Source organism: Colias philodice, chromosome 17 (assembly GCF_061535455.1).
Source record: "Colias philodice isolate Cphi_HAF_F1 chromosome 17, ilColPhil1 Martin Lab GWU primary, whole genome shotgun sequence".
Classification (NCBI taxonomy): Eukaryota; Metazoa; Arthropoda; class Insecta; order Lepidoptera; family Pieridae; genus Colias; species Colias philodice.
In genome coordinates this window covers 9,560,541-9,573,658 of record NC_143102.1, presented here as the reverse complement: position 1 = coordinate 9,573,658, position 13,118 = coordinate 9,560,541, and the positions used below count along the sequence as shown (strand labels likewise).

Here is a 13,118-nt window from a genome sequence, read left to right as displayed (position 1 = left end):
TCCCGTGAGGAAATTAATGCTTTAAGACATATTGCCTTTTAATATCAAGAACTTTGGCTTATGGACATTATTTGAATCTACTTTTTATGTGTCATGAACGCAATGTTATTTTTAGTGCTACCTCTGTATACGGTGAACATGTACAATCGTAGGAAAAATGCTTTGAACTTGCAAATGGAAATGCCATGTGGCTTTTATTGTTGTCTACTTAATAAATAAATAAATAAACCGTTCTTTCAAAAGAGTGTGTGCCGGGCACACGTGTCAGAACTGAAACTTCTTTGGCAAGTTTCAAAGATAATTTGAATTTGAATTTGACGTGAGTCGTGACGGTATTGCCATGACGCGACCTTGAAATTTAATCTCAACGCGCCTAAATAAATTTCACTTCAAAAATTTAATGTGAACTTTTCGGTCCGAGTGATTGAATTCACAAAATATGACTACCTACATTATGTAGGTACCTAGTACCGACTACCGACATCACAACCGACATATTTTGCGAAAAATGCGGAAACAATAAAACTTCTCACATGTAACCTGAAGAAAAAGGTATAAATATAAAGGCGGTATATTAATGAAGTCAGACAGGATCTCCGGTGCTGGATCAAAGGGTGAATGGCGAACCATCCAAGCGATGTCACGCACGGCCTGACGGGACAATGGACGTGCGCAGCTGTAGGGTTGAATATTATTTATTTATTTAACCTTTTTTATATGATTACTTTATTCCATAGTTTGATATTAAATTTATTGCATTACCTACTTGTTTCATTGTTAATGTCTTTGTTTACATATGAAACGTAGTTTACGTCTTATAATCATCACTACATAGTATAAAACAAAGTCGCTTTCCCTGTCCCTATGTCCCTATGTCCCTATGTCCCTTTGTACGCTTAAATCTTTGAAACTACGCAACGGATTTTGATGCGGTTTTTTTTAATAGATAGAGTGATTCAAGAGGAAGGTTTATATGTATAATAACATCCATTAAATAGTGGAGAAGTACTGTTATTTTTGAGGTTTCTAATGTGATGTCGTAAAAAATTACATTGTTTCCGCATATATTGCAAACGCAGGCTGAACCCTACGAGTTTTATCAAAATAATGTACTAAGTATTATACACATTGAAAAGGTCTACAGAAAAGTCCGCGATGGTATATGTCTATCTCTTATGGATAACCCACAATAACATTTTTTTGTCATTTACTTTTTACGACAAATAATAGCTAATTTTCGAAGCGATTTTCACCAATACAGCAATAATCCTTAACCAATTAAATACCTTGAATACATTGTTCATTTAATATAGATCTATATGGCACTTTATACCGTATGATTTAGGTGAATATTTTCGAAGATATTACAGATTTAAAAATTGCGGGACGTAGCGTTTTCGGCGGTACCGGCCGGCCGGGCCGCTATGTTTTTATATACAACGTTCACAGTTATTCTGTAGTGTATTTAGTATCAGCATTGCACCCGTGCGAAGCCCGGGCGGGTCGCTAGTCTTATATATAAAAATGATCGCAAAATGTGTTCGTAAGAGCATAACTCGAGAATGGCTGAACCGATTTCGATAATTCTTTTTTTATAATATTCCTTGAAGTACGAGGATGGTTTTTATGTAGAGAAAACGAAAATGTGTACCACGGGCGAAGCCGGGGCGGACCGCTAGTTATTTATGAATGTAAAGAAAGTCATTACAACTTTTTACTGTAGATCAATATCCAGTTAAAAGGGCCTGAACTGAGAGTTTTCTAATTTATTTTACATATTATGCTGGTTTCTAGGGAACGTATTTTCTTTTTATTATGTACTGTATACTGAGTTCATTTTATTCTACGTTATGTGAATTTTAATATTTGTTAGAAATTGGCTATAAGAAAAAAAATTTTAACAAGAGGCAACCCTAAATCTCCTTTATAAAGTAGCGGAGGCTGTTGACTGTTCATCACAATATGGTACATTTGTGTTCAGCACCCTTGACGATTGTCACGGAAATAAAAATAGTCCCAAACCAAAACCATGAACCGATATAGTGCCGATCACAATTAGGTGCTATTCATACTTGAAATGAAGATTACAAAAAATACGAAGATTCATTTTTTATATTGTACCAGAACATGCGTATACGAAAATAACAAGTTTTTTTTTGTAGATAAAACCGTGGATATTCTTTTCATGTAATCTTCAAGAATACTTGTATTCTACTATTTTATTTTTAGTTCGTTTTAACTACCTATATAGGTATTCTTCAGAAAGAGTGGTCAATGTTAACAATGTTGCAAAAAATATTATCTTTGTAGTTAGTACACGCAACAATATCTATTAAAGTTGAATAGAAATAAAAAATATATTTCATGTAAAAATAGCGAGGTCATTTCTCTTATTTTATTAACGGAGGAATAATTAATTTTATTGATTAGTAAGTACCTATGTATTGCAATAAAATAAATCACTTTAAACTCATGTTCCCTTCTTCAATTAAATACACAGAAATAGCATTCAGTTACAAAGACAATAAATAATCAATTTTATACCGGCGGGTCGTAAACGAAAGTCTGCAATAAAAAACATTATACGGACATGAATACTGAACTTGCATTTTATTAATTGTTCAATTAAAGATCTCTTTACGAATGCCGACATGATATGTGGGAGTCATGTAAATTGTTTAACATGAAGTATTGAATGTAATACATATTCAAGTTGTATCAGGTAGTTAAATGTCATATTTTAAGCTACAGAGTTGAGGATGTAGGTACCTAGTATTTGTATACGTAGTATATTATTATTAGTCTGTGCTAGTATATACCTAGGGTATTATATTAAGTACCTACTTACATCTAAAAGTTAGTTCCATAATTTCTAATTTTCTATGTTTATTATTACAATCGTTTAGGAATAACCCTCAGGTAGATTAGAAATTCAGTGAAAGTAACAATAATAACTGTAAATAAAAAAAAAACTTTGTAACTCGTGATACTGATGTGCTATCCTTTTTCCAAATTTGAAACATTACAGTTGTCGACACCAAAATAAATTTTACAATCGGATTATTGTTTTGAATCCTTTTTAAACAGGAAGTCCATAATGATTGTTGTAGGTACCGTTTATCATTTATGGGTCATGAATGCATAAAATACAGATGACTTTATTGAAGAGAGAGTATTGGTATTGGTCATGTATTGGTAGAGGTTTTTTTAAGGATTTGATACGGTTATTTAAAAAAATGAACAGAACCATAATACATATTTATATAACATAGTAATAGTTAAAATAATATAGCGCCTTCGTTTTTGAAAATATCGAAAAGATCGAGAAAAATAATCTAAATAATATAAAATATTCCATTGTTTTCAGACAGCTAATAACCACACATAACGCCTCTCAATAAAAAAAGCGTCGGTTTGGAAAAATGGAATATGTACATAAAATAATATGAGTTAGACAAAAACATAAAAATATACCCTTCTACTATTTATTTTCCTTTTTTTACCATTTAACGCAATTAAACTCCGTTCCCTGTAATTGTGACTTTAAAGTAAAGGTAAGTATTTAAAAACACAGACAATGTGGCAGTAAAATAATTCGGAGCAGTTGGTGTATTTTATGCCCTGGCGAAGCTCCATGTTCGTGGAACAATAATAATAATCGACAGAAGTATGTTCAATGGGAAATAAATTATACCCGTCGTAGGGATGGGGTCTTATCGATAGTTATGTAACAAAGTATCGACGTTTAGATATGTTTTATTCGAGTTAACTATATATTTTTGTTTTTGGTTATGGGAAGCATTTTGCTAATGAAAATTTTGAAATCTTCATCATTCATCACATCGATACAGGAAATAAAATTTATTTGTAATCATTAATTTCATACTAGGGTGTCTTAAGTCTTAACAACGTTTTATATACAGGTTACTTACTACTTAACCTTATAAATAAAATGTTGTTGTTATACCTAACCAATGTTGTAACTTTTTTTCATTTATAAATGTGTATAGTACCCATAAAATGAATTAAAAAGGTCAAGCTAAACACACCTCATCAAGCCATCATTCCTATAGGTAGCTTATTTTTTTTTAACCCTAATTGAAAACAATTACGCTATGCAATTGTTATCCAATTCTAATTTACCATATTCAGCCTCTAGCGAACTAATTCTCACTATTAGCAATTCATGAGCAGCAATAAGCAACTAAATAGCAATAGACATGCTCGTATCCACGGGATCATCTATTAACCTTAAATTAAACGACACAAATAGCTAACGCAATAGCCTCAAGTACGTAATAATGCTAATAGCATCAAACACCTTTCGTTAATTGCTACATAAAAGCTGCGAATTATCGATATGAGCACATCCCTACCGCCCGCGGCGCGTACGCAGCGCATCGCAATTTTATCGTGCCGCTCGATTATTAAATCCTTCCGCCCCGCCCTAATGGCCGGCATTAGCGACCATATAATACAATACGACTGTAGACGAATGCCTCTTTGCCGTAAGGATATTAACGTCTTATATACCGCTCAAATGTTTAATAAAAATTACCGGTCGTTATATTTACCTGTCTTTATTCGTAGAATGCGCTTTTAATGCAATGTCTCTTGATGCATTTATAATGATAGGGATAGGGAAATAAGATTAAGAGAAATAAAGTAGAAAAGGGTAAGGGGCGAGGGCAGTAACGGTGCAAGACTGAAATTTAATGTTGGCGGGAGTACCTACATTTCGCGAGGCAGGAGTGGCCACTTGATAGTGTAAGAAAAATGGCTTTTTTATGAGATAGATTCGTAAAGCCCGTCAACTGCTTTTGGCATTTTTATGCTTTTGCACACCCAGTGGCGTAGCGTGAGTATCGGCTGCCCGGGGCGGAAGACAATTTTGCCGCCCTCTTAATTAGGTATTTCAATTTAATGTATACTATACATTCTATACATTAATTCTAGAGAACTTTCCGGCAAAAATAGTCATCATTATTTTATTATACAGGTTAGATTTTAAATAAAAAAGTTTATTTATTTTATAATCACGTTTATTAATACAAAAATTCTTACTTCAACCATTGATATAACAGTTACATAGGTATTATTTAATCATGTCGATCGTCGAGGTGAACCCTAATTTAAAGTTTGAATCCATACTAATATTATAAATGCGAAAGTAATTCTGTCTGTCTGTCTGTTACTCAATCACGCCTAAACTACTGAACCAATTTGCATGAAATTTGGTATGGAGATATTTTGATACCCGAGAAAGGATATAGGCTACCTTTTATTGCGAAATATGTACCACGGGCGAAGCCGGGGCGGACCTCTAGTTGAATATAAAACGAAAATCAATTTTTAACTAAAACTAGGATAATACTATTAAGTAACATTTATATCTTTATTGAAAAATAATATAAGTAGGTACTTGTTAGAGTTAAAAACAAAACTTCCGGCTTTAATTAAAAATTTATACGTCTACTTTTTTTAAGAGCAAAGTCTTTTATTGCACCATCAATGTCTACCTATACCATGACACACACCTCTTGTTCAATAGGTGATACAATAACATTGAACTACAATATTGATAATAAATGCAAATAGCAAAAAACCCATAGGAAATGAGATATTTCCGAAGAAAGCGCATACAACCGATTTTTGTGACCTTTGACCTTGAAATTTAATAGTTGCTTACACCCTACAATATGTAGGTTTTGAGACAACTTTTTGGGTGTCAATATACAAGTATTTACAGACTTACAGCTGGGTATCTCGAATTCCGAGATTCTAATGACTGGGCCAAGTTGCGTTAAAAATATGAAATGGTTCAAATATTTACAAAATATATTTTATTATTTACTGTGAAATTTTGCCGCCCTCTAAAAAGTGCCGCCCGGGGCGGGCCGCCCCCCGCGCCCCCGCTACGCTACGCCACTGTGCACACCTCAGAGTGGTGTCTCTACTGTCTTTTAGTGGTGTCTATGAAGCGCGAGGCCCTTAGCACCGCGAAGCCATAAGCCGCCTCTGTCTGTGAAACTATTCACGAATTCTCTCATATCAAAAACAAATTGGATGCTTGCACTCTTTCATTATTGTCATAATTTAAAGAAAAGAGCGCTTTTAAATCTACACAATACCGCAGATGAAATACTAAAATACAATACATAGGTACCTAATTTAATATGTATTACCAAACAACGATTATAACAACTGCAACGTTTCGGAAAGCAGTTTCTAAATACCTAAGAGAGCTAGCAAGAAATATGTATTGTAATTAAGTAATTAATAAATACATAATAATTAATAATAAAGTAAAATAACATAGTAAAACACATCATCGCCGTATGACAAGTTATCTTATATTATTCGCAGCAGCGTTTGTTCATGAATTATTCGTGTCCCGCGCTATTGTTGCAGTTTATGCTCTATGAAGCCGTAAGTACTAAGTTATGGCGAATAATATGACGCTTTTACGGTTGCCGGCGTTTCTTTGAGGTTAGGTACCGGTTATATTAGAAACAGCGAGTGTAAACTGTGACCTAACTATCTATGATTGAATTAATTAGTAGAAATAGTGGGACTACGGGTCTCAGAGAGTTTATGCTATAACTCTTTTCTCTACCACTAATATATATATATATTATTCTACTATTATTTAAAAAATGACCAAATTAATTTTCAAAGTCGGAGCGTCCACTTTTCTTGGATGTTGAAGCTGCTGAGTCAACAATAGTATACCTACTAGGTACTGATATTCTACTATGCTCTACGTCTACGCACTTGACTTGATGCTTAGTAAATGAAAAGCGATACAGCCGTTATCTATACATATAATAAAATCGTAGGAAAGTCAAAACTGTACATTGAATATTTTTTTAAAAGAATACTTGATCCATGATCTATAATCAATATAGAAGCCAAAAATATAGTTTTTAGAATTTTTGTCTGTTTGTCGGTTTGTCTGTTTGTCTGTTTGTCTGTATGTATTTCCGGGCTAATCTCAGAAAGTACTGCATAGATTTACTTCAAATTTTGCATGAATATTCCTAAGAGGTCGGGTGAGGATAGTTTAAACATATCTATACATATAATAAAATCGTAGGAAAGTCAAAACTGTACATTGAATATTTTTTTAAAAGAATACTTGATCCATGATCTATAATCAATATAGAAGCCAAAAATATAGTTTTTAGAATTTTTGTCTGTTTGTCGGTTTGTCTGTTTGTCTGTTTGTCTGTATGTATTTCCGGGCTAATCTCAGAAAGTACTGCATAGATTTACTTCAAATTTTGCATGAATATTCCTAAGAGGTCGGGTGAGGATAGTTTAAACATATTATCATGATATCACCTTCGCGGGAGGAGCTGTGAACCTTTATTTTTCTTACATATTCCGTGTACTACGACAGCGTACAATCTAAAGACTCATGTTTAAATGTTGGTTTCGAGTAAGCCATGCTATTATCTAGCTTTACAAAATAAAAACTATGTCATTTACGTAATTTGGGCAGAGAAACAGTTTAATGAATTTAGTAGTATAAAGACAAATTTGAAACAGCGCCATCTATGAGATTTCGTAAAAATCAAATCAATTTACATGTTATCACTACTGAACAACTGTTGAAAATTAATAATTTTAAATATAATCATGTTATTTATTTAACTCTTTAACCCATATCTTCCCTTCCCTATAAGGTGCGCTTATATTTCGTGTGAATATACTACATTTTTAAAAGTGAGGGTAGATGTTTATTATTTTAAGTCAAACTAGACACCATTACAATTAATCTAATATTGATTGTGTTCATTGGTTACATTTTCTTCGTGTTTTATAAATTTATAAAGAATAGAAAAAATTCGATCACGAGGCGGGACTCGAACCCACATAATTTCGTGATCGAATGTTTCTATTCTTTATAAATTTATTATTTATAAATTTATATTTATAAAGCATTTGAATAAATAAATAAATAAATAAATAAAATTAAAATAAATGTCATAAAACCAAAAATATCAAATTCAATCTTCGTGTTTTGTGAATTTTCACCATGCGTTCCCACAAAAGGTAAGTTGTTACTTTTATAGGTATTTTTTTTTTATAATGATAGCAATTCATGTTTTTTATTGGTTTTATAATGGTTTTATATTACACTTTTAGAATGAAATAATAAAATGATGAATTCTTTTTGACTTTTACAAGATTTTGAGGTGCGTTGGGAACAGTAGTTTGTTGATAAAATTTTATTTGTAAGTAGCTTTTTTTATTGATTTACAATTATTAACGTTTGATTTTTTATTTACAGATTCAATGTTCATAAAATTATATCGCCTTTGGAAGACTATTTCTGCTGACAATTTTACAACACCACTTGAAAATTGATGATTTGATGATGAAGATAGTGGCAGCAAGGATTAAGTGGAAATTAGTAATCATCCGCTTCGTCAATTTTTGACTGAAGTTAATGTCCAACGTATGGTTCAATCATTGGAAGTATCTCGGGTAATTTTGGAGGATATTTTTCAGGAAGGAGAGGAGGGGCAGCCAACCACATATCAAACTACTACGTTTTAGTACCGAAAAAAATGTTATTGCCAAATGAAACATAAATTTTGCACTCACAACTGTACAAGTTATGATTTTTATTCTGACTTTGCTGTTATCTGATTATAATATTTATCGTTATGGCTATCGAGGTACCGACCGTACTGGGATGAGAGTACATGATATTATACCTACTCATCATCCAGGATTGCTTAGAGCATTTTCACACTGAAAAAGATGTTTTCTTTGAATCGTAGTTGCTTCATTTATTTATTTTTAATCATTTTACATAATATGTTTTATATTTGCCCATTTTCATTATATTTTATAAATAAAATGGAACCAACATAACTTTGTTGTGTAGGTATCATTTCTCTATTAATAATCCGTAGGCATATTTTCCGAGCACCCCATTTAAGGTGCGGTCCTGAAATTATAAAAAGTTAATGTATACTTTTGCCTAATATAAGCTCAAGATCATTTTTAGATAAAAATAACAAAAAGAACTTATTTATTAAAATTTAGTAGATAAAAGAAATTATGTTACGATTTTATAAGAAAACACAGTATATTTATTAGGCGGCGGTGATCTCTTCCAGGCAAAAGATATTCATCAGCTCAATAAAATTGAATAGTTGTTGTTAGTTATTCTTTAAATTCACTGATTGTAATGAGCATTTCCGCATGCAAGTTGTATCGTAGTTTAGATATATTATAGTTTTGACACATTACAGTTCCAACAAAACCCTCAAATTTTTGAGCAGAGTTGAGCAAGATAATTTAAAAAATGTGCTGTGTTAAGTATTATAGAAAAGGTTAGTTCGTTGATAATTATCATTTCTTCATCATTTACATGGGTGTTGTTAAATGTTAGTAAAAATAAACTTTGACTGTTAATACTTTTGTTCAGTATTTACCTGTATGATTATTGCTTGGTAATTAATATGTATATTTTCATGTCGTATAGCTAATTATAAACATAAGTGTGATGTGAAACTAGCTGGATTTATTTTTACACACTCACAGCCATATATTTTATATTAAAATAGTGTAAATCATAATATTTTTTCACAATTAAAAATATTTCCTTTTTTCTGATGGTATTGGCATCGAATTAAACCACGCTGTCGTTTCGTTCACTAAAAGTGATGTTATGAGGATCGAATATGTAGCCGCCTCAACTTACGGAAACGAGAGTAACCTGCGTTGTCTGTTAGTTATTGTATAGTCGAATTTAACGTTACATGGAAATTGGAATCTAAATATATTATGTATACTTAGGTATATTAAATCTGTACATGAAATATATTTCCTAAATAACTATCACGGGGTGATTAGGGATCGACACTGATGCCAAAGAAGCAAACAGTAAAATTTTTGTCCGTATAACCGGTATAGAAACAAAAACTACTCGACGGATTTAAACCAAACTTGGTACAATTATTTTTCATATTCCTGAGCAGAGCAGTAACTCCATTTTTAAGCTTTCGTCGCGTGTGCAACCTTAATGGTTAAAGCTACACAGAAATCATGTATTCAGAGAGAAATGTTCTCCTTATTATATAAAAAATATCTCCCGACATCATAAATGTCTATCTTTTATGGTTGACTCACAATAACACGTGTAACTTCCGATAGCTTAGGAGTTCGAAGCTTTCTGATTATATTTGTCTATAACACTCTCAGTCCGTTTTAACTCAATTTTTATTTTCATGCATCAGTGCCACCTAAAAAATCTTTATCTCGAAATTCGAGCAAAGCTAAGAAAATGAGAAATAAGAGTTCTCAAGAATCGTTAGAGGTTTACTCTAGGCCGAAAACAACACGTGTTATGCCGAGAACCTGAAACCGCTTCACAACGAGAATTGCGGCTCACAGCTGACCGCGAACGGCATGTACTATCCCGTGAGACCGAAACCTTCACTGAGAGGGTATAACGCCTCACAGCTGATCACGGCCGTCACATTTTATCTCGAGAATCTGAAACTTTTACTCAATATGAAGACCGTTTGACAAATGATAGGGTGCACCATAATATTATTCGATCTCTTGAAGATGAACATGAGCATAAGCAATGACTAGAGTAGGGACGCGAATATTACAATTAATTGAGACAAAAACGATTATTAAGTTTGTTTAATGAAAGATTAAGAATTGAAACTATTCGGTCTCTGGAAACGGACGAATAGCGAGAGGCCCCTCTTACTGCAGACAGATTTCGCATAGTCTTAATGACTTAGAGGTAAACATAGAAGATCAATCTACGAATTCGGTGGTGGGGTCCGACAAATATAAAAGTGGGTTTTCTTATAACCTCACAATTGATTACAGATCATCTTCTGTATAGGCGATATTAACGTAGTATGTTATTTTTGTAATGCTTTAAAGTGGAGTAAGGAGTCGGCTTTCGTTTGAAGATACACCGGAACCTTTGAAATCACTACTTTTAGAGGAACATGACGTGCAATCTAAACAGTTCTTAGACAATATTCGCTCTTATAGTAGTGCGTTTCAAATGATCCTTTGGTGCTCAACAATTATCAGAAGGTCCTTTCATGCTTACTTTTAAGATACAAGGTCAAGTTTACCATTTGATAGGATCCCTTTTGCCTGAAGGCCAACCTAAGTTTCTTTAAATATATTTTGTATTCGACTACAACGAATAGTCGAATACAAGAATTATCAATATTTCTCGAATTTAAAACTGAACTCATTTCACAATTTTAGAACATGTTTCATCAGGTTAATTCGTATGTATGCAGTTTTAAATCGACATTAGAAGCTTTTCCTCAAGATGGTGATATTAATATAAGATTGTTATAAATGCCGATAGACGGACATCTATCGGCACTCAGGAACTCCCTGGGCGTGTATAACGCCCAGGCCACAGTATTACAATTTTTCCTACAGCAGGGCGACGAATGTATTTTGGCATAGCAAAGGAGGGGAACTCGAACAAGTGACGCGGGCCACGTACCATTAACATGCTTAGTTTGTGGTACCGAGCGCGAAAGAAAGTCATCGTGTTTTTGTTTTGTTACTATGTAAACTAACGTACATACTTAGGTACATATTCTATAACGGTGCTCTCAAACTGTTAATCTACATTTAATTTAGATTATTATTTGAAATACTAAGTAATGTAGAATTTTAATCACATTCCTTCATGTTTTCCTCAGATTTTCAATTTTCTCCGATTTTAAGATTTTCAGAGTGTTCAATTTTAATGTAGTTAAATTTTATAAGAGACAATTAAGAACATTCAAAAATAAAGTGTCACGTATTTTTTTTAAACGACGAATGACCTAAAACGACGTAATCGCGGACGAAGTCGCGGGCAACAGCTAGTATTTAAATATTTTAATCACAATAATAATTATTATTTTATAAGTATGCGCTACAAGTTTACATAATTTTGTGATTGCACTTCTATCTGATGAATGCTTAATTAAAAGGTAGAATTTAATATCAATTATGTCAGAAAATAACATCAAATATAATCCAAAACGCTCCGCTAGCCAGTAAAGCCACAGCTCGCAACAACAAAGATGAGTTATTGCGATTCGGAACACGTAGCTCTATTCATAACCATTTCGATGACCTTTCATTCGCCGCATGAATATTGTTTTGTGTTTTATATATTTAAAGCCACCTGCGAAGTTTAATAACTACCTATACGTTTGAATGTATTTCATATTCATATAAAAATGCTGTTGGGTACAAAAGCCAAAAAATGTATAATTACTGAAATCCAATTCATAATATTACACCCTATGATTTGTATACGTAGTATATTATTATTAGTCTGTGCTATGATATAATATAAAAAAGCAGTTGTTATTACGAAGTACCTACATGAGTGAGACATGTATTATGTCTCGTGCGTGAGAGTGAAAGAGAGAACAACTGTATTGGTGATAATGCGTTAGTAAGTAGGTATGTATCTCTCTAACGGTCACATGAGTAGCTCAGAAAGTTTTCGAATATAAATATAATAAATAAATAGCTCATTCAAATATTATTTTATGTTTAAAGTTTGTGTTTGTGAGTTGGTTAGGGGTTGTTTAGTTCATCGAAATAGGCAAATATTTTTCGACAATCTGAATAAAACGATTTTTCGTATCGTATACACTTTTATTCAAGACTGATTTGATTACTTTCAACAAAGGAGCAAGGATTATTTGTAATGATTTTGGGCTTGAAAATAATAACAATAGTACAATAAATAAGTACTTTATTTCGTTCTACGAAAAGTACATAATATGATTATATTTACATTACGTTTGGCTAAGGACTGAAAATGTAAACAAAAGGCAATACATATATACATTTTGTACAACACGACGTTGGTACTATTTATTACAATCCATGAATCTACTACATATTTGATTTAAAAGCAAAATGTGAAAGAAAATAAAAGGGGAGCTCATTCGTTGTCGTTTTTATTTAGACCAAAGATTATTACCCACAAAAACAGAAAACGAAATAGATATTCAAATTTTGTTTTTATAGTTGGCAATTAATTACTATCACCCTACTCTTAATCCTTAACCTCAGAAAAGTAAACAATTAAACAATATTAC

At 32.5% G+C, this 13,118-nt stretch overlaps 1 protein-coding gene across 1 annotated transcript in view; it reads left to right on the top strand.

Annotated features, from left to right (window-relative positions):
• garz (Sec7 domain-containing protein garz) overlaps window positions 1–13,118 on the top strand; it is a 437,193-nt gene that overhangs the window by 73,639 nt on the left and 350,436 nt on the right. The gene's annotated exons all lie outside the window — the stretch shown is intronic.